This window comes from Triturus cristatus, chromosome 12 (assembly GCF_964204655.1).
Source record: "Triturus cristatus chromosome 12, aTriCri1.1, whole genome shotgun sequence".
In the NCBI taxonomy this organism is placed as follows: domain Eukaryota; kingdom Metazoa; phylum Chordata; class Amphibia; order Caudata; family Salamandridae; genus Triturus; species Triturus cristatus.
Window position 1 is genome coordinate 574,857,499 of NC_140595.1, and position 23,519 is coordinate 574,881,017.

The window sequence follows — 23,519 nt, forward strand, 5'->3', positions numbered from 1 at the left end:
TGTCATATGATGATCCATAGATCTTGCAGGCTCAGATAACAAACCATTCCGATTACACCAACTGTAAAGTATCAGGCCTCAGACAACAGTACTGATGATGAAGTCATTAGAAACAGCTCAGATGCCTTCAGAAGGTCACATCTTTCACTTCAAAAACAAAAGTTTCGATTTTGCTAAAAAAAAAAAAAAACCGCTGGCTTGCCATTCTATTAAAAACATCAAACAGTAAAATACGCACTGCAAAACACAAAATACAAAACCAAATATCAAAACCAAAACAGCATTAGTTGAGTAAAGAGTCATCATTGAGAGGACATTTTTTCAAGCTCTGATGGACTTTGACTAATACGGGCCTGATTATGAGTGGGACATTGTTTTTTGATGCCTGCGTAAACCTCTATTTGCGCATGGGTCAGAATTATGAGTTTGGTTGTATTTAATGCGACGATAATTAATTGCCTGTAACTTGGTAGTTGTTCTTTTATACTTTATCTGAAAAGCATATATTGTGCCCATTTCATATGTTTTCCCATAAAAATCATACTTGTCAGAAATTGAGTTTATAATTTGGGAGTGATCCTGTGGAGGTAAAAAAAAATTACTAAGTCACATTTTAACCCAACTGCTCAGAAAGTTCCTCCTGGTCAGTCCTACAGCCCCTAGTGCCTCAGAACAAGCCTCTAGGCAACAGATCTCTCTCTAGTCAGATCACTTGCAGGGACACGTTTTCTGTGGTCAGGTTGACCCTCTTGACATCAGGAATGCTTCTCCGTTTTTGTCTCTGAACCAGGAGAACAAGAGGACAATTGTGTTATCCCTGGACAGCAGTTTCATTCCCTTGAGTCCTCTTCTTCCAGCAGGAGTCAAGAGTCTTCTTTAGATTCAGTCTTCCTAGATCTAGGAATTTCTGAAGAGGTGGTGGCTAAAATGCCAGATGTATCCTCATTGCCATAATATAAAGTTTTCCTTGAACCCTTGTTTCAGTATGGCAGAGCTGTTCTGCCACAAGAGAGTCCTATCTTCAGCTACTTGCCACTCTCCTCTTTAGATGAGCATTCCTCCCACCGGAAAGGATCCTAACTGCTTCTTTCACCCACTATGAATGAGACCTGCCTGTCTACGAGGGTCATGGAAATTATTAATTAATGCCCTCCCTACATCTCTAAGTCAAAAGAGTTAATGCTAAGGTTGTCCTTTTTTTCCCAACTGTTCCTGTCCACTCACACAAAGCTAATCTCTGCAAAGTGGTCAGCAGTTAACACCTCCCTGCCCTTCCAAGACAGGCCATTGTCTTCTGAGCCACAGTTGCGGGGGCAATATAATCTGCACTGCTGGCGGAATAGGCTGAATTTTGGCCACTCTGAGTTACATTTGTTTTTTCTCGTGTGCGGCTTGCAATCAGAATGTTGGTGAGTGTGAGCAAGATTTGGCATCCCTTAACATGATTTTCGGTCGCAAGAAGGGCACCGGCTGAGATTTTTCCAATGCAGGCAGTCGCAACCGTCCGCGATCAGAAAGCTGCCACCTGAAAATCTAATCAGGCCGCAGCAAAATCAAATTGAGAAACTCTGTCTTGCATGCCACGCTGTGTGGCGCCATTTGGCCTGATTTTTCAGCACAGAATGAGCTTGTACCGCTAAATCACAACATGAGCAGTGCAACACCTATTTCTGCTTGTTCATGAAATGTTGTAACTTCGCAGAATTCTACGGAGTGAACTCCGCTAGCTCTGCCCAGATCGAGTTGTTAATTATCTCTCCCAGCCAAAGATGTGTATCCCACATCTGGTGTTGTGATAAGTGGCAGATATGGTTTTAAGTCATATAGCCCAAAACACATTTTATATGGTTAAATTAAGTTAACAAAAAAAACCTGATCCCATTATTAAATCAGATTTTGAATGTCAAGTAAGAAATAACTTTTGCTAGCACCTTAATAGGTAGAGATATACCATTACATATTTTAATCACACAAAGGCCTGTCTGGTAGTAAATGAAACTGGGCCAACACAGGAACATACCTTCCAGGCCTCCAGTCACAACAAGGGCACACTTTTAAAAAATATATTTAGTGAAACACTGTATTATATATTAGGCACCATGCCTTTAAGGCTTACAAGGCAAAATGAATGGGTGACTCACACATCAAAGATACATTTCCATGCCATGTGTCACAGCAGTGCCTTTAAACTGCGGTCCAGATAGAGAAAAGTGATGCTCCTGGTAGTCATATATTTTAGTTATATATGTGGGTTGTGTGAAAATACACTACATCCCAAATAAAATATTTATCTCTCATTCATTGTATTGGTGTATTTTCTGTGTCATGTACTAGGGCAGTTCAGGGCCAGAGCACATTTACTGTGACACTGAGTAGCAGCATTACAGTGCACAAAGTTCTCATTCCAATGATGATAGGCTCCAGAACATTAAAAAAATATATATTGTAACTATGCAGAACAAGCACATTTGCTACAATATTAAAATACATTGCCTGTTCTTTTACCATTGTGTTCCATGTGCTTCCAAGAATTAAAAATCAGAGTTCAATCTGAGGTAATCATTGGCATATTGCAGTATGACTCCCTTAGAGAACTTTGGCTTTGACTAAAATGCATTCTTTTAAGCATATTTAAAATGGGATGCAAATAATGATGATGAAATAAGCTTTATTTTGATAAAAAATATCTTAAAAAGCACAAACAAATATAAATTGTACAAACATGTGATACCAAAAGACGAATCATATGAATATAATAACGACATATTCCCAAGATATACAAAGAATTGTAAAATACATATAAACATTATAAATAGGACAATATAAAATAAATATGCAGACAAACGATAAAAACAGTCTGGCTACTTAGTCGAGGGCTGCAAGGCCTTTGGATCTTAAGAGCCAGGACCACCTCAAATATTTCGATAGAGCGCAAACGAACAGAGATCGTGTGTCTGATTTAAGAATGCGCAGCGCTATGAGGTGGTCGCGTGTGCCCAAGATTCTGCATAAAGGTTTAAGCCAATATGATCTTGGGATTTTGTATTCTGGGCAAGCAAAAAGCACGTTTGCAATAGATTCAGGTTTGGTTACGCAAAAAGGACAGGAGGGCGAAGTTTGGAAGGGAGGTTTCCAGCGAGCAGTCAGCTCGCGTACCGGAAGAGTGCCGATCCTAAATTTGAAATAGAGGGCTCGGTCATATGGCTTCTGGATAATATCAAGATAAGGCTCAAAGTGAACGTCATCTTTGAGCAGAAGAAATTCAGTAGTGCATCTACTGGATTGGGAGCTGGAATTCCTTTTTCCTATAACCCAACTCCAGTAAAGTTTCTTCAGCTCAGCTTTCGGGGGCGAGGTTCTATTTACCCAAGCATCTTTTAGGCCAAGATCAAAGAGCAGGGACTTTACCTCTTGCAAATAATGTTTCTTTCAAATATGTTTAAATGCACTTCTACATACCCCATTATGTTCTGTTATGTATGTCACAAGTATAATCTCTTTTCAATGCCTTTTCCATTCATGACTCCCATTTTGTCTAATTTTGCTAGCTGTTTTATTTCTATTTTAATGGGTTTTTGCTTGGTGTTCATTTTCACCCTGCTTCCATTTAGAGAACCTATCTACCTACCCCTTCGTATTCACTCAACCCTCTAAGCTGATCATTTACAACACCCCTTTTCCAAGCTTTAGTTTATTAGTTTATGTTTTTTGATAAACTATTTGTATTGGTGGATAGTCAAAACCCTGAAGCCTCCTAATCCATAGTCCACCTCCTCTGTCAGGCCCCCACCACACTCATCTCTTAGACTCTCATCAGGAGACCAGTGTAATTCCTAATTCGGCCAGAAATGGATAGTGCAAGTTATTCAGAAAAACAGTGTTCTGGGTAAAGTGGTGTACTTATGGTGTGGTTGTGAGACCTCCTCGTATAATTCACTCACAATATCATCTTGGGTCCAGTCTGGCTAGTTTGTAAAACGTTTAACTGAACCCTGGCTAGCTGTGGCTTTGAGCGGTCAGGCTTCAATAAAGAAGCAGGTGCAAAGCATCAGGATTACCAAAACAACAAAATAGGAAAGTCACACAAATATGTCTTATTTTTATGATTATTTAGACACCAAAACAAACAAATTCTTTAATTGAGTAAATCATAAATCACTTCTTTTTACTCAAAATGTAAACAAGCAACTAACACTCTGGGATGAAACTTTAGAAATTTAGTAAAATCTTCTATAGTTGTGTTCAGGTACTCTGGCCCACTTTGGGTGACCAACTCCAGCAGTAAGCATATCAGGAGGGCCAGTAAGAATTTGTAGAGCAGGTACCTTGTCACCAAAGCAGTCTCAAGTCCAGTTCCAGCCTCTTTGGGCAAACCGCCATAAACATGCATGGAGTGGTTCTGATGCGAGGGATACAGGAGGCTAAAGATTCTGTAGGATGCTGTGCAGTTGACGGGGAGGCTTCCTGGGGCTACTCCTCGGTCCACGGTCTGGATGGAGTGACTTTGGCCACAGAGGTTGATGTCTCTTGAAGTGCTGTTGGCTCTGGCAAAAGTCTAATTGCCACTTTACTACTGGGGGAAACATCCTTTACTCCGCATGCATTACAACGCATGTCATTACCCTGCATTTTTTACTCCACAAAAACATTTACAACACAGGGCTTCACACTGTAAACCATTACAACACATTTCCCACTACAATGCCCCAGTGGAGTTAGAATAGTAAATTATGTTATAATGGACAATGCGTTGTAATGGATTGCACTGTTAAGCCCTGCATTGTAAAATGTAAGTAAAATACACTGGGTAATGGCACGTGTTGTAAATGTGTGCAGAGTAAAGTGTCCTATTCTACTACTGGTCTCTGATCACAACGAAACCAGTGGTCCCCTTTGGTGAAGGCTAGTATCCTTCTTGGGTGACCAAACTGCACTCCAATGACTCTCCTGAGTCCAGCAGAAACTCAGTCTCCCAGGCTAAATCAGCGTTCAATGGCAATCGAGTGATTGTGGCTACTGACTAGCCAAGACAGGCTTTTTCAGCTTTTGTAGCCCTGGAGCTGTAATAGGAAGTCAGCCAACTGACCTTTGGAGTACACCTCCTCTGCCTGGGGCTCCGTTGATCAACAGCAGGCACAGTCCTCTCTGTGCTACCCCAAGGAGCAGCAGGTGCAGTCCATTCTTTGGTGCAGGCTCTCTTGACATGTGGAGGCAACTGTAGGTCTGTCCTGCTTCAGGCTTCTCTCCAGTACAGGAATGATCTGCGGTCTAGGTGCCAGGGGGGCCATATTTATGTCTCAAAGTGCCCTCGTGGGATGTGGGGGTTATTAGCCAATGGGCTACGAGGTATTTTCCTACCTGATGATGACTTCCTGCAATATGTGGTGTTGGAGGGAAAATCTATTGAAGAAACACAAAGGCAAACAAGTTGACACAGCAATATGGGTTTATTACAATACTGCAGTGAGGATCAGTCACTAGAAGAGAGATCAGTTCGACTCCAAGAAGATGCAACTTGATGCTTGGAGTTTTAGCTCAGAAGCAGCCCTATTTATTCCTCCAAACCACAAAGGAAAAGGTCACAAGTTGATCATTGACGTAAGGACATACAAGATAGCATAAGTAGATAGCATAAGTAGATGTAGCAATGTAGCAATTTCTCAGGAACAGAAGCGCAGGTAGGTGGGCCTAACCTCACATGATGAATGTGGAAACCCCCAATGTGGGTTTCGGTTCTCGGAATCTAAGTGGAGCAAAGATATATTTATCTAACTGCGCATTGTTATGTCCTGCTCAACGCTGATTGGCCAAGCTTATCTGACCTTTTGTATGTAGTTTCTTCCATCAAGCAATCTAGCCGGTTAGGTGTGAAGTTGTGGTTTCTGCAGAAGCGAGTTACCAGCTATCTGATTTGTAGGTGGGATTTCAGTAGAAGCCTGCAGATGTGCCTCAGTATGTACTAAGGCAGGGCGTACACCTGGTATTTCTTTCTATGTATGTATTCAAGCTAAAGGTGTAAGAAACCACAGTGCTTCAGAGGAATCAGGCTCTTATGTGGTGCATTTTGGCACATTCCTCGAGCAGATGGAAATTGTGGTAACCTAATTTTGCAGCTTCTGCGCTTAAGCACTACTGGTTTCCTGAGTCTTGAGGGAGATTTGATCTAAGCTTCATGCAGTTGCTCAACTTGCTGGTTTCGAGCTATTCCCTAACATTTATCGAACAATGTGACCTATTTAGCTCTGCTAGACGTATTCTCCTTGGTAACATGTTATTTTCTGTGCAGAGGCCTGTGTTCCTATAGGGGCCTAAAACTGTCTCTAACTTGAAAACTTTGCATGGAAGTCTCAGGCCTCAGATGTGTGTGGCTCTGTGTATAATGTGTCCCGTTTGTCCCCTATATCAATGGCATCTAGCTATCTTAGAGTGCACTATTCTTCCCACTGCTGAATGGAACTACCTCTCTCTCGGTGTGTGGAGTTTGGTAGCCCACCCTAGAGGTGTGGATTCCTGAGAGCTACACATCCATGCAAAAAGTGGCGTGGCAGTTATTTTCCCCTCTCTGTCCTGTATACCAATCTGTCTGCTAAAGCAAAAGCCCAGCCCCTCTCATGTGTGTCCACCATTTGAGCTTCAAATGCGGCTTTTCCTTTGAAGCCTGTTTTTGGGCTCACATCCTGTATGGCATCCTGCCAGGGAGAGGTGACACCTCTTCCACTGGCAGGCCTCTGTTGTTTCCTTTCCTGTGAGTCATTCACACTTTTCCCCATAAGGGCAGAGGTCTGTCTTGTGGCCAGAATCTGCAAATGGTCAAAGGTAAACTTGGGCAATAGAGTGGCAACTTTCTGAAAGTTACATTAATTTAACTTGAGCATCAAGTCAGGTTTAATGCGATGATTATTTTGATATCTTGAAGTACCAACTTTAATAGTCCCATTCATAAGTTAGCACAGCTGAGTTGTCAGTATGTAACTTTGTAACCTTGTACTCGTCAATGGGGCTACTAGCTTTTCCACAGTAAAAACAACAATTGGGGTTTTACAGTTATGACATAAAAATACATGTCCTACTTTTTAATATACAGCACATTGCATTAGAACTCTATAGGCCTACTGTTGGGGTGGCTTAAGTATATTAAAAAAAGGAGGTTTAGGCTTTGTGATTAGTTTAAATGGTGAGATTGAGTTAGCATTTTAAAACTGCTCCACCTATCTGCAGTGGCATGTTAGGAGACATGTTTTTCTTTGTGACACCCAGGATGGTGCAATAAGTGCTGTAGGCCTGGAGAGACACTTTAACTTATGGGCCTGGGTACCCCTGGTTCCATATACTAGGATTTATAGGTAAGTTATTTTAATCCAATTGGGTATAAGCCGATCAACTGGCGCTGGCTTAGTCAAAACCTTTGGGGATGAACATGCAAAGTTTTATGATAATTTAAACCCACACATTTCCCAAGCTAAAAGACAAAGACATCTCCAGATGAAAAATGGTCAAAACATTGGGAATGATTATGGTAAAAATATGCTGGTTTCCCCAACTCCTACTGTAATTCACCACTTTTTGGGGGTCCCTTGACGAATGCTTGTAAAATCACTTTATCCATGCAGCATGTATATTGGGTGTGTGCATACTGATGTGGCAGTGCACATGATGGGGCCTTAATATCCTGCTGTTATACGTCCTTCTCCGCATGGGACCATTAAGTATTTTCTGCTCTTCGGGCTGCTTCCTTCTAATGGCTGCACTGCTATCTTTATCCATCAATTTTGTTTGTTGCAGTCAATAAAAAAAGTTGTAAATGAATTTTGCAAGGAAGATTATCTGAAATGAAATGAAAGAAATACTTTCTTTTATAAAAATACAATGGTCATTTTATATGCACATGCCATCAAAATTGCTATTTATGCTTAAGCCTGAACTTTTTAATTGTCAACATTCTTGTGAATTTTTGTATACCATAAATGTTTCTATTATAATTTGAATTCATTCTTTAGAGGTAGAAAATAGATTAGAATTCCACTCAATCAATCAATCAAATAGTCTTTATTTGATTTAGATACATCATAAAAGCACAAAATTCATATCATAAAACATCTAAGAAAACATTAAAATCTAAAACACTACTCTTAAAAATAAGCATAAGAGCAACCCCCCTCATTAATTTGGTCTCATAAAAACTATTAATTTCATACATATGCCAATCCTCCCTCACCCATATCTCTTTCTGATTGCAATTGATCATTTTATAAAGTTTAAAACTGCACAGAAGATACCCATTGAATCCAAAGACAGTAAAAACCTATAACCTTCTAAGTGAGAACAAGGACGTAAAGGTTTTAAAATTGGGAGCTAGTATCTACCTCCGGGAGACTTGTACGGCGGACAAAGAGGATAAAGTGCAAGGTGCTCTGTATTGTAAATATGTCATAAGGCCAAGGGCATAAGGTATTAGGTCAAGTGCATTGGTGGGGATAAGCCACCAAAAAATGAATCGTAGAAAGGCGAAATCTCTTCAAATAAAACCTATGTTGAGAATTTTTTAGATAGATCAAGTAGGAGCAAGGAAGATGAAACAAAATAGTTAAATCTAAACTACTAACTGATTTTAACTGCTCCACTGCCCGACAGTGAAGGAAATTCACTCAACTTGTGTAAGCATTTTTATTATAGTTTTAATTTGTCATGGCATATTTATGGGATTGTTAAAAAATATGCCCAAACCCAGTTTCTCAAAAGATTTCTTAAGATAATTAACCCAGGGGATATTTTTGCATTTTCATTAGATAGACAATCCGTTACTATTGATTGAGTAAAATCCAGCCCATAGCAGTAAAGAGGCAAGACCTACTCTGTCTGCTATTAGCTCTAAACCAATCAACATCATCAAATCGCATTTGGCAAATGCATAAAAGTACAGATATTAAAATAGCACAATAATATTTAGAACGCAATAAAATACAATAGAGGTGTTTTAAATATTAAAAACCATCCTTGTGCATCCTTTACAATCTCAAGGAGCAAGGCACGTACATAGGGCACAATAACAATTGCACTGAGAAATTGCACTTGTAAACTTTAAATAGCATCATCATTGGTTACAAATTCGGATAGAGCAACCCCTCATGCAGATGACCTCATTATAATCTGTAAAACTGAGTATAAGAAACTCACTGTCATAAAACATATGATAGGCCTTTCCAGTGTGTTTATTACTGCAAGAGCTAATGAATGCGAATGTATGCTCAATTTTCTCAACATTGGAGTAATAAATATTTTTCTCTCCATTTTGTAAATTAGATAAAAGAATAAAATATGTGAAATGGATTGGGTAGACAGCTTGTCACAAGGACAAAGAGACAGTTGATTAAAAGAATATACTTTTGCCCCCGTAAATGGGACAAGGTATGGGGGGCATGGAACAAATTCAGAGGGGGAATATGTAACCCGCCACCAGTGCCGGACGATGACACCTCTGATTCAGACTGAGGGAGTGGGTCTTGGGGTGGGAGTATGGAGTGCTGATGTTGACTATGTAATAGTGTGTGGAGATGGTTCTGCTTACAGGGTTGTAGATTGGTATGCCATTACGTCAAATGATGCGAGTAATCTGCCTAATCAAGTGTCTTGCTGTTGTGTTTATACTGAAAACAATAAAATAATTAAAAAAAAAAAAAAAAAGAATATACTTGAGACGGGTAGCCATCCCTTAGCGGGAAGATATTCACTCTCATCCTAAGCAGTAGAAAGCGATGAATATTGTTGGAGACAAAAGAAAGGTAGGAGGCATGTCCCGAAGCCACCAAGGGCAATGCCTGGTAAGTTTATACCGTAGATTTGGATTGGTTTTGTTACCATCTATCATGTTCGCACTTGGCAATAAAAAGATCTCTTAGTCTCCATTTGGGAAACGACAAACAGCAGTATGATGAATCATACAAGAAAGCTAAGCCCAGATCATTAAAGGTCTGCTTTACATAAGCTAACAGAGGAATACTGGGTGCTCGGTCAAGAGTAACTATATCCCCAAGCACCATTTGGTTAAGTTTGACAGAGTTCCTTTTCCAATTGGTAGCCATAGTAACAGTAGGGCCAGTTTGATGGAATCGGTTATAAAGGGGAGACCTAGTTCTTTATGAACAATAATACTCGGGCAGGAAGCTGGAATTGACAGTAATCTTTTTATAAATGTATTCTCAACAACCTGCAAACCATCCACTTGTGCTGTACCCCAAATTGCAGCACCATAGTAAGCTATGGACACTGATTTTGCCAAATACATTTCCACCATTTCCTTTGTTTGGTTTCTTTCATAGATTAGAGGAGAATTTCCAAAACGCGACTATATTTTTTGTCACAAGATTCACCCTATTTGCAACCATTGCAGACCAATTTAATTTGACATCAAAGAGTATTCCTAAATACATAAAATTCTCCACTGGTTCCAGAGTTCTCCCCTCTAATTGTAGGAGCATTTGTTTTTTTTACCGGGACCAACTGCGATAACAAAGGTTTTGGATTTGTTTACAGAAAGTCCCAATTCTGCCATATAGTCTGAATATATACCAATTGAACTCTGTAGGGCCATTGGTGTTCTAGCCATAAGGACCACATCTTCTGCGTAAAGCAGCATTGGCAGGGATAAACCACATATAGCTGGAGCATCCTTACATTCAGTGCTAAGGACTTCTCTTAATTTATTGGAAAATAATGAGAAAAGGAATGGAGCGAGGATGCAATCCTGACACACACCCTTTTCAATTCTAAACATTTTTGTACATTCACCCTGTTTCTTATATATAATTACAACCCATGCGTCTCTATAGTTCCATAATAAAATGAAATATGGAGTTATCCACGCCTATCGACTCCATGATGACCCATAATTTGCTGTTGCTCACACAGTCAAAGGTCGCGGACAAGTCCATAAACGCCATGTAAAACTGGCTTTTTTTGGCGCAAGCATATTTGGCTGCAATTAGGGCTAAATTTAAGCACTGTTCTACCGTCCCCCTTCTCTTTCTAAATCCATATTGGATCTCAGCCAAAACATTATTTTCAATCGCCCAATCCTCCAATCTATTTAATAACAATCTCCCCATTAGCTTTGCTGTACCGTCCAATAGAAAGATTGGGTGATGATTCGCTGGATCTCCCTTCTTATAACTTGGAAAAATCAGCGATTGTTTCCACAATGCCAGGTGATTGGGATAGGGCGAGCTCTATTTCCTCATTAGAAAACTCTAGCACCAGGGGAGCAAGAGAGGGGACCTCACTATCCATTTTATTTCTTTCTGCCAGGGCGTGAAAATGTTCTGGGAATGAATTAACTAAGTAGTTTTGTCTATAAAAAGATCGAGGGATGGACCACACTCCCCCTGCAAAAATGGGGCATTAGCCACTTTCCACTTTACTCTCTCTTTCTCTCCTGCCTTGCCAATTTATATGTAGCCCTCTAATTTCTTATCAGTGTTTGATTTTTATGGTGCATTTTAAGGGATTTCCGAAGTTTTCTAGACACCTTGGAGCATTTTTCCTCAAACCATGTAGTAGACAGTAAGGTATTTTGCATTGTTGGTCATAAAAGATAGTTCTAATGGAGGTTAGAATTTGACTAAAAGCTACCACAATTTGAGAACTGCTTGTTTGTGGATCTAAGCAAGATTGAATCTCCTGTAGCGATTCCTTTACAACATTCGGCAGAAAAGAGATTTAAACAATTTTCTCCATTTTAGAGTGTAGCTATTTTTTCAAGATAGAAGCAGTTTAGGAGCAAAAAGAGTGCTTGATTTATTAGAGTGTGGCCCGGAAAAAGTAAAAAGAAGTAAAGCATGGTCGCTAAATTCAGTCAATTGCACCAATGAATTCTTAACATATCTCTTAAGATTTGCAGGGATAATTATAAAATCAATTGTCGAGGTGATTCCAGACCGTTCGAAAGTTGGGAACATTTGACTTGTAGAGGGATGAGATGGGTTTATTGTAACTAAATCCCAGGTCAATAGAAGACTATTTATGGTATTACCATAATTTTAATGAATAAAATAGGTAATCACAGACTCACTCGAGTCAGTTACCCCGCAAATATGCTGATCGGTTCTACTACATGTATGCGTATTGAAATTTCCAGCCCTAATGATAGAAATTAGTCTTGGGTTGTGATAAAGCAATTCCTCCAGTATTGTCCCCAACTCTTCGGCTACTTGAGTGTGGTTAGTAAAATTGTTATTATAAACATTTATCAACATTAGGTCAGTCTTACTTCACCTCGTAGCTACAATGATATGGAATTATGGCGAACTATTCATAAAGATAACCTTTTCAAAAGAGATAGTGTTAGCTATAAGTGTGAGTAGACTAACCCTGGGCGGACTTCGCGTAGTTGCGCTACGCTGTGTTCCGCGAAGTGGTAAAAAAACTCAGTAAGCTACGTAGAATTCCGCAGGCACGCGGAGTTGCTTGTTTTGCCCGTACGCAATACGTTTTTCCTGTTCAGGAATGCATATTGAGTGTTCAGGACGCTGTTTGCGTGCACGGGGGAAATATCCAGCGAACTTGCCCATGTGGTCACCAATGAGCGTGGCCATCTTGTCTATGCTGCTCGAGAGATATTCTTCTCCAGATTGCACATTTTGTGTGTACGGCATCGCAAGCTTCACCAAACCTCTGCCGGATGTCCGATGGCGTGTCTGAATGACGTGTTCGCGATCGCACACTCTCGCGGGATCGCGCGGCCAGCTACCAAAATATCGTGGCGCACGCGAACGGATGGGGAAACTTGTTGGCGAATGCAGGGATCCCGGTAAGTCGCTACCGCGCTCACGAAAACACATTTTGAAAGCGCGAACAAGGGAAAAACTCTGCTACGCTACGGATTGCGGAGTTTTCGGTAACTCTGCATTCTACGCAAAACGCAGAGTTGCCAAAAATCTGCAAAGTCCGTGAGCGGAGCGGATTTTACCGCCCAGGGTTAGAGTAGACTCCCTTTGTATACCTGAAGGTGAGGGAAGTGCTGGAGTAAAAGCCGTTAACAAATATAGATCGCTTTAAGCAGGTTTTCTGGAAACAAATAGTATCCAAGTTCTTGAACTCCTTATACCAATGCAAATTATGTTTTTTATATTCATAACCCTCTATGTTCCATGAAAGAAACATGATACTCCCAAAAATCTCCTGAGAAGAAGCCTCTTCCGACTGAATTAGAGCTGGTACACTAAATGAGTTTGGCGGGGTATCTATTCCTTGTGAATCTAATACAGAAAACTGACCCCCCACAATAATTGCAGCAGAGGGTGCTTTTAGTTATAACATACCAACTCATTAGAAGACAGAGGAGATTTAGGAGCGATAGAGAGTCTGTCGCAGGAGTCAAAGTCCTCCAGGGAAGCAAACCTGTTAGAAATAGAAACAGAGCTGTTGGCCTGCTGACAAGGCCTGGTCCGAATTCTCTTTGTTGGGCAGTGGAGGTCTAGCTATAATCCACAAAGCTGAAATCCATCTGTCCTTAATAAATAATTCTAAATACTCGACCTTTTGAATACCTCGGCGTCGAAGTTAAAGGTCTTGGCTTCACACCTATCAAATTTCACACCATCTACCACCCCCCTGGAAATCGCACCCTCTTCGCCAGAGAGTTATCAGACTGACTAACTCGGTTCTTCTAAACAGACACAAAGGATGTATTCCTGGGAGACTTTAATTTGCACTGGAACAACGCCGAAGAATCCACAGTCAGGCGCCTCATGAACCTTCTAGAAATGAATGACCTTAATCAACTCTGCAATAAACCATCTCACACCAAAGGCGCTACACTTGACGCGATTATCACCAAAAATGAACTGGTCTCCCTTAGATCCATCTAAACCTATAGACTGGTCAGACCACCTTCATATACTGTTCAACATTGATACCCCCATTAAACCACTTTTAAGCTCTTCAGTGAAACCTAAGCAATGGACCAGAAACATCAAACATGTCCCTCTTAAGGACCTTGAAGCCAAGATCTGTGAACAACTTCAACATCACTCTTCCTCGCATAACATAAATGACCTGACCACACACTTCAACACTGCTATAACTGAAGCTCTGAACCTAGTGGCACCTCTCAAGTTAAAACAACAAAGATCAATTCAATCAACATCTTTGTTCAACTTGGATCTCAACGACCGATAGAAGACATCTTAGGCAAGCTGAAAGGACCTGGAGACAAAACCCATCGTCAATACATCTTACGCTACTCAGAACTGCAAGGGTGACATACAAGAAGCACATCTTCAGAGAAAAAGCCACCTTCTTCCGCAACCAACTGACTGTGCAAAAAATAGGCCCAGAGAACTATTTAACATTGCCAAATGACAAACCACCTCTTCCTCCTCACATGAAATTGTAGCCTTTAAGGAATGCTGTGAAGAAATTGCCCGTTTCTTCACAGACAAAATAATGAAAATTGATAAATCTTTCCTCCCAGTCACAACCCCACCCCCCTTACAACCAATCTGCTCAGGCACTTCACACACTACCTCAGTCTCTCCCCTGGACCTCGAAAATATGGCTCCTAATGGTACTAGCGACAACCCTTTCAACATCCAATTGAAAAATAACACAAATTGGTCTGTCTTCCAACCCATGACTGAACTTGAGATTTTCAATATCATTGCAAACCTAAAACCCACTTCTCATACCATGGATCCCCTCCCTTCTAAAATAGTACACAACCTTAACCACATTATCGCCCTGTGTTGGACAAAAATCATTAACTCTTTTCTAGCCTCGGGCTGTGTACCTGATTCCCTTCAACTAAGTCAAATCACTCCCATTCCCAAGAATCCCGGGGCTGACCCGTATGATCTCAACAACCTCAGACCTATCTCCAACCTCCCATTCCTAGCTAAAACTATGGAAAAATGTGTCTTAAAAGAACTCAACCAACATATCGAGGTTTTCAACCTGATTGACTCCTTCCAATCAGGTTTCAGGAAAGGATGTATCACTGAACCTGCCATGCTTAATATCACAGATGACATACATAGATCCTTTGACGATGGTGATGCATGTATACTTATCCTTCTTGACTTATCAGCGGCCTTTGACACTGTGAACCACGCAGCCTTACTGGAATCCTTGAGCATTAATTAATGGAGTTGTCTTAAAATGGTTCACTTCTTACTCCCAACACTGATCACAACAAATCAAAATCAAGTCTTGCCTCTTGAAACCCATACCAATCTCTCTTGGAGTCCCCCAGGGCTCAATCCTCTCGCCGTCACTGTTCAATCTCTTCATGGAGCCCCTCTCTATCATCCTGAAGCAAGCTGGAATCAAATTCCACCTCTATGCAGATGACACACAACTCTACTACAAAATTAAATCCCCTGTGACATCCGTCATTTCATTGTCACACTGTGTAATATACAATCGTGGCACGCTAACCATCTAAAATTAAATCCCACCAAAAAAGAAATTATCCTGTTCTCCCCCAAAAGTAATCACCTTCCTATCAAAGACTGGATCAATGACCTGACGGCTCTAAACTGTAATCTCACTCTTTCCAATTCGTCTAACTCCTTAGGATTCCCCCTGGATAAAAACTTGTCAATGAAAGAACACATCAGAAACTCAGCCAAAGGAGCGATGTACACACTTAAACACCTTAAAAAAATCAAAACCATTCATTCCCTCGGATGACTTCAAATGGGTTGTTCAAACTCTTGTCCTCTCCAAACTTGACTACGGTAATGCTATCATCACAGGGACCCCGAAATCGCACCTTGCTCCCCTCGGATCTGTACTAAACTAAACAGCAGCCAGGCTCATAACAGATATTAAACGATTTAAGCACATCACGCCTGCACTCAAGACCCTCAAATGGCTTCCTATAGAAGGAAGATGCAATTTCAAGACTGCCTGTATCACCCACAAAGCCTTTCACTCACACCCCTCTGAATACTTAGACAACAAACTAATTAAATCAGGACGAACCAGAGCATTGAGAAGCGCCAACATACTTCTTCTTGTTACTCCCAAAGTAAAAAAGAAATCTACCTAGGCTTGCTCGTTCTTGAGTAACGCTACCAGAATATGGAACTCTCTAACGAAGGACTTACGATGCAACCCTTCCTTCACTGGCTTCAAAAGAGACCTTAAACGCCTGCTCCTCAAGAAATACTGGAACACTTGAACAATTCTTAACCTTGGTCCTATCAGTCTCTCTATCTGACACGTTAAAGAGATGACTGTTTACTTCTGTTTTGTCCCTTTTTACCTTGAATGTTCGTTGTTTTACTGGACTCTAGTCTGGACTCTAGATAGTGTATTCCACCTGCATTGCCTAATGGTTTCAAGTGTATTTATTGCTGTTTGTACATTAGTTTAAGATTGTTTGTACGTCAGTTACTAAGTGTCCTGATTATTACCTGGCTCCTGATTATGTAAAGCGCTCTGATACCCCCGGGTCTAGCTAGCGCTATATAAAAAGTTATGATAAATAAATTATAAAAGAAGCCCAGAGGGACAGTGTAAATCTGAGACTGTGGTGAAGGAGTGTCGGGTAAGTGCCTTAGCAAACTCTGACCAGCCATTGATTGTCAAAACTGAGTATGACACAATCATTTTTTAATTTCAAATGCTTTATTGATTTTGAGATAGAGATAGAAACAGGAATAACCCATGGGTGCGTAACAATGTTAAGATAAGGAAAATGAAAATGGTCCTTACTAACTGGAAGGACACAAGTAAGGCCTCCTACAAAGGATGGAAAACTGGGTAACTCACCTGAGAGGTGCGGACAATGTGGCCTTGCAAAACTTACCCTGGAGATCCCCTTCTAGACCAATGTGGTCCACTCTGGACAATTACTTTGACTCTCACAAACCCCCATGAGCTTCCTGGCATTCCTATTGTATACCCTTGTTGTATTTCATAATGTTGAGTTTTGTGGGGGTCTCCCTGTCGGCACAGGACACATTTGTCATAGCTGGATTATCCTGTTGACAAGAACTTCAAGGAAATTTCTTATGTTTGTACTCTTGCTTCTCCTCTGCTCATATTTCTTTTCTTTCCCTTTTCTTTCTTTCCTTTCTTCAACTTTCTTCTCTCTCTCTCATGAACGATCGCTAGAGGTATCTCTCAGGTTTAAATCTTGCGCAGACAACGTATTTTTTGCTATTCCAATGTCGATTTTCTGGTGTCTGACACAATCATTTTTGATTACTTTTACTTCTGGCCCAATCTAGGGAGTTCTTCTGGCTATAATCAAATGATTTTGAATAAGATGGCCTATGTTAGATGCTTGTGACAACCCATGTGAACTTTGGCCTTTAGCTGGGATGTTGAGTCTCTTTGATTGGCTCGGAGTAAAGGAACATTAACTAAAATTAATACAAAAGGACGTGCTGCTGGGGGTAAATTCATAAATTGGTGATTACTCCTTATTAAAAGGGAGGAAGAGTGGGGCTTGGATATAGCCTTATTCAGTGAGGTATGCTCCCCCACAGTGTTGTCTAATCGATTCACCTAAGTCAGACTGCGTCTTAAGGTAGTATCAATGTGGCTCGAAATAGGCACTGTCAGATTTATAGAATTTGGTGAAGTGACAGTGCTTGGAACCCTGTGACATGTCAGAATTTCAACAAACTTACTTTTACAGGCCTGACACAAATTATAAATCCTAAACTTACAAGATTTACAAAATGTGGGTGGGTTAGCCAAAGTTTGAAGTGCAGAGATAGGATTATCAGGATTACAATTTGCGCCCACCAAGGAGAGTTGCACTACTCTGCTAGATAATAACCCATAAAGTTCTCGATCTATGGCTTCTAAACGCGCAACTATCAGCTGCAATAACTGTTTGAAATTATCTTGGAATTCACACCAGTTTAGAGTTAATGTTGCAGCGTCCTGGTGGGAGCCGTTACTAGATGGCGACATCAAAGGAGGAGCGACCTTCCTGGGTTTTTTGGTTGGGCAAGTAAGAGTTTTTTTTAGCGAGGCCTCTTTTTCTTCGCCGTTTAGTATGGTTGGCCAGGGTAGAAGCAGAGCCCCGTCAGCACTAGGGGCTGTCATTGAGGATTGAGAGGGAGCCAGGGTGGCCGTAGACTGTTCAAGCACCTCAGTTCCAACACGAGCATTAACCCCCCGTGACAAAAAGAGGTCATTGGTTCCCTGTACTGCCCCCACCCCCAGTGATAACCTCCTTTCTGTGGGGGCAATCTCCTTTTCAAAGGCCGTTGTCTCCTTAGCCGGAAAAGTATCCAAGGATGTAACAGTTACCTCCTCTGTGGATGCAGGTATCATCTTTTTCTTGCAAATAATGCACCCACTGATTTAAAACATCGACGTTGGGGGGGCAACCTAGCCTCCTCTGGGCATGGACGTGCTTGCCCTTGGCTGAGCATGTCCAAGTGAACGTACCGCATCACAGAAGCAAAGTGCGCTTTTATGCGCAGGTTCCTGCAGGGGCCCATGGGATTTGTGGTCTCCCCAGCGGCGTTGGTGCGGCTTTCCCCTCAACACTGCAGGCACCAGGAGGCAAGTAAGTAGACTAGTGGCTTTAAACCCAATTCAAGATGGCAGAAGAGAGATGAGGCACATTTTGACACCATCAGGAGTCTCCATGTAAAATCATTCTCAATTGTCTGAAGCTTTAAACAATTGGCGTATCCCCCGACTCTGGCCACATAAGTAGCAATTGAGAAACACATGGCCCTATGAAGAGTCAGCATCTCTCTAACTGGTTTCTGACCAAGTTGAACAGCAAATCTAAAAAAGGCCTCCACCATTCTAGCCAATTCCACTCATATTCCAAACACATAATGCCTTTCAGTTTATGGGTTTCCATTACCCTTAGGATAAGTTGAGAAACGTTGCATGTTCTATTTTCCTCTATTCTATTATAACTTTGTCATGAGAAACCTTAACAGCAGTTTAAATGTCCACAATCAGTCAGAGGGGTAGCACATTTTGAAAGTTTAATTAGCTTATCTTTAAAAACTGTAGGGTCATCTTTGATTAGCCTATCTTTGAAAACGGTAGGGTCATCTGAGAGAACCTTAAAAGTCAATCACTGGCCTCCCGGTTGATAGTTAGTTAATTAATGTTTTTCTTTCAAGTTTGAGGAATATAATAACCACTCATGGGTAGATACTATCAGCAAGATAGAAATCAATGTTTCTGTTGAAATAATTGTAATTGTATTTGTATGGCACTTAATACCCTTGATGAGGCATCGAAGCGCTTTTCGGCAAATAGCACGCTACTCCGAAACCCAAAATGATTAATGGTGGATTAGTATGGGGAAATATGAGTATAATATTAGTATATGGAAGTGCGAGTTAATATGCGCAGAGGACATGTGAGTCTGTTAGTTGGATTGAATAGAGTAATGGAGGAACAGAAGAGGGAAGAAAACCAGAAGTGTTAATTGGGAGAATATACTAGTAAATTAAGGTCTAGGATGAGTAAAGAAGAGATGGAGGAAGGAAGAGCCTGTAGAAACGGATTAAATTAGTTTTGGGATGAGTCGAAGGAGAGATAACATAAGGGAGAATTTTGTAAGGTTATTTGGGAGATCATAGTTTTAAACTGATGTTTGGGGTGAGCGAGGAGTTGTAGAGGAGGTAGGATTCCATGACTGGTTATTTTAAAGATCATAGTAGTAGAAAGGGTTTGGGATGAGAATGAAGATAGAGGATACATTGATAGAGGTGTAGGGTGATGTTATGGCACTTACTAGAAGGAAAAAAGAACTACAGCAGGAAGCCTGGGATAATTTAACACAGGCGGCAGAAACCTTGGATAGCCGCTTATTCTGGTCTACTATTAATTCCCCCTTCCTACACGATGATATAATCCCCCAACTCTCTTCTAATGTGGGGAGTGAGGCTTGGGTGTCCCATTTCTCATCTATTTTTCAAGATAATGTCTCGACTGGCAACGAGCAAAGGCAATGGCCCATGCTTCCACTAGACATCTCCCTAGGTGAGGTGGAATGTAGTATTAAAGCTAGCAAGGGGGGAAAGGCTCAGGGGCCCGATGGAGTCCCTATTGATGTTTATAAGGCCGAACCGCTGATTTGGGGACCGATACTTACCTTGGTCCTCAATGCAGCAGTAACCACTTTGACTCCACCCACTTGGGGAGATTCAATTATTGTCCCTATCTATAAAGAGGGGGATAAGGCTTTAGCTTGTAATTATCGGCCGATTAGCCTGTTGGACTCATCGGTGAAGATTATGAGCAGGGTGCTGTTGTCTAGATTGGAAGCGTGGGCAGAGGAGAATGGGATTCTTGCCAACTCCCAATACGGTTTTAGAAGGGGCCGTGGGACTTTGGATCAGTGCTTGAACTTAGAACTATTAATCGGCAAGTTTACCAAGGCTATGCGTGGCAATCTGTATCTTTGCTTTGCCGATTTAAGTAGCGCTTTTGACCTAGTTAATCATTCGCTTCTCTGGTCAGTCTTGTTAGAATTAGGCGCCCCCAAGGAAATTATTTTTTTCCTCGCTAGATTACATAACAAGATGCAAGCATGCGTTCGATATGGGGCCAATGGGGAGTGTACCCCGAATTTTAGTGTGAAACGAGGAATTAGACAGGGCTGTGTCCTCGCCCCTTTGTTGTTTATTTTATTTATTAACAGGGTGGAAACCATCCTGAAAACAGTTAAGGCTGATGCACCTCAGGTTGCCGGGATTAGTGTGCCAGTTCTGCTTTATGCGGATGATGCTGTGCTCCTATCTCGGACACCTATCGGTCTGCAGCGCCTGATGGATCGTTTTTCCGAATTTATAGGGGAGAGGAAGCTGCTGATAAATAAAAGCAAAACTCACATTATGATTTGTGGGGCTAAGACTAGTAAGAATCACGCCTTTTTTATAGAAGGAGTGAAAGTGCAGCAAGTAAAAAATGTTTGCTATTTGGGTGTCACTTTCTCGAGCGATGGTAGCTGGGCCCAGGACTTAATAAGTGTAAGAACTAAAATGGCCAAAAGTTCTTACGGCATATTTAAATTTGCCGCAAAGATAGGGGATAGACGAATAAGAGATATGATGGAGATATACAAGACCAAAAGTGTCTCCATTGCCCTATATGGGGCAGGGTTGTGGGGTTACTCTAATGTTGGTTGTCTTCAGAGGGAAGAAAACACCTTCCTCAAGAAATTAATGTGTCTTCCTCCTTCTGCCTCAACAGAATGAATTCATAAAGAGGTTGGGGTTGCCTATTTGAGTGACCTTGTTTCACTTAGGCCTTTGTCACTTTACAAAGCAATTTGGCATAAGGAAGAGACTGAGTTCAACCAACTCGTTATCAAGGATTGTCTTAAATTAGATAACTGTATGAAAATCCCATGGCTCAAGTATGTTGTTGAGAGCTATCAGGCCATTTTCGGGTTGAACTTATTATTGGATTCTTGTTCCCCCCGAGTTCTAGTCAAACATGATATGAAAAAATCTTTTTTGTTGTCTAGAACCCAAAAACGCTTATTTGAGTCTGGTCCCCTTACTACTGTTCAACTATATAATAAATACACTGAAAATGAGGGTTTCCAGCAGTATTTGATAATGGTAACCTGCCCAGCTCATAGATTTGTCTTAACCAGATTAAGGTTAGGAATGGCACATGTCTTGGTGGCCTTCCCCCAACAAAAAAGATATCCTGTTGGCCCCTGCCCGTGCGATGGACACTCCAAACAAAGCAGTATGCACTTTATGCTTATTTGCACTCTTTTCTTGAATGTAAGGATCACATTTTTAAAACCCATGTTTTTAAAATACGGTATTTTTAATACGGAAGATGCAATGAGGTTGCTTTTTAATATGAATTCCCCTGATATATGTTTTTATACTGCAAGTTTTATTTGTAAATCTATTTATTATAGGAAAAGTATGATCTTTTAAATGTGTTTCTTTATTAGTTTGTATTTTTGTATTTCTGTGTTTTGCTGTGCGCTTTTATGGTCATCATATGTTATGAACCGAATAAAGCTTCATGAACTGAACTGAACTGACAGAGTAAACCTTTCGAGAGTAATTATTTTCTTGTACAATAGGACTAAAACAATAAATATATAGATATAGGATTACATAGTAAGGGAATACATGTGTAAGGAATATGCTATATTGAGATTTGTGTTTAGTTTTTGTGAAGTAGTGAGAGGAGATTTTGAAGTAGTGGTATTCTGTGAAAGATTTGTATTTGCAGTACTGCTAATGAGTGGTATTTGAACAGTACAGAGGTGGTAGTGTGTTTTGGAGAAGAGTATGTGGTGTGTAAGAGGGGATGGACAAGAGTTATGAGTGTTTGTGTTAGATTTGACCACTGAAATAGGAAATGTGTGTGGTGGAGTGGCATGTAAGGATTGTATGGTTGTGTTTAATTGGCAAACAGAGGAAGCGGGTGTTAGTGGATGGTATGATGGAAGGCTGAGTATAGGTTTTGTCATGATAAAAGGGGATCTATTAGGAGCAAATAGCGGCTAGAGCTTATGTTTTGTATGAACAGGGAGTGTGCTTGGATGCATTAAAGTTATGTATAATGTGGCTTTGTGTTGTGTTTTGTGGATGTGTTAATGGTATAGGACAGAGTTGTGTTTTGTATTAGAATGCCGGTGCCATAGTGTTGTAGTTGCGGTAGAATTGTGCGTAGGTGTGGTTTGTTGGATTTTGTAGTGGTTGTGTAGTGGTTCAGTGCACATTGAAATCTGTATGAGGTTTGTGTGTGGTGCATAAGTAGAATGTCTTTGCTGATATTGTGTTTGGATGCTGGTGGATGTGGAAGGCTTAAGGTGGTAGCTTGTAAGTGGAAATTGGGCAGCCTGTCTGGCCCTAGGCTTGACCCGAACAGGCCCAAATAGGCAACTGCCCTTGTCCTCTATGCCCTTAGCCTCAACACCTGGGCTGAGATGCCCTGAGCCCTATGCTTAAAATTGCCCCACTAGCCAATGGAATCCTAGCCCTAACCCTAACCAATCAGAACCCTAATACTAAACCCGAGAGTGCATGGAAGACCTGGCCCTATTAACCAATCACAGCCCTAGCCCTAACAGCTAATCAAAGCAAAGCCCTAATCCTTAGTCCAATAGGAAACCCTAGCCCTAGTAGCCAATCAGAACCTTAGCCCAAACAGCCAATCAGACCTCAAATCCTTAGTCCCTTAGAAGTACTAGTCTTAGAAACCAATCACAGCAACAGATGCACCAACCGATAGAAAACAAATATAAGAGCCAAGTGACCTCAAGCCCAGACTGCTGTGGCAAGGAGGTGCTCTTCTATTCGGAACAATCCACACTTCCTAGTTTCCAGATTCTACTTTTCAGGGAGGGACAATTGTCAAGCCACTGAAATATAGCTTTTTACGCATGTAAACAAATCACTCTTCAAGTCAAAAAATGAGTGCTGCATACACGTTCTGAGCACAGTTTTAAATCACAGAGCAGATTAAGCAGTCTCCTAAGCACCCCCTGGTTAGCCACTGAGGCGAATGGGTGGGTAAGCTTAATACAGTCTTTGTGAACAAACGGCAGT

General features: G+C 41.0%; 1 protein-coding gene across 2 annotated transcripts in view; it reads left to right on the plus strand.

Annotated features, from left to right (window-relative positions):
• LOC146776281 (ATP-binding cassette sub-family C member 12-like) overlaps positions 1-23,519 on the plus strand; it is a 1,395,717-nt gene that overhangs the window by 1,354,374 nt on the left and 17,824 nt on the right. The window lies entirely within an intron of this gene.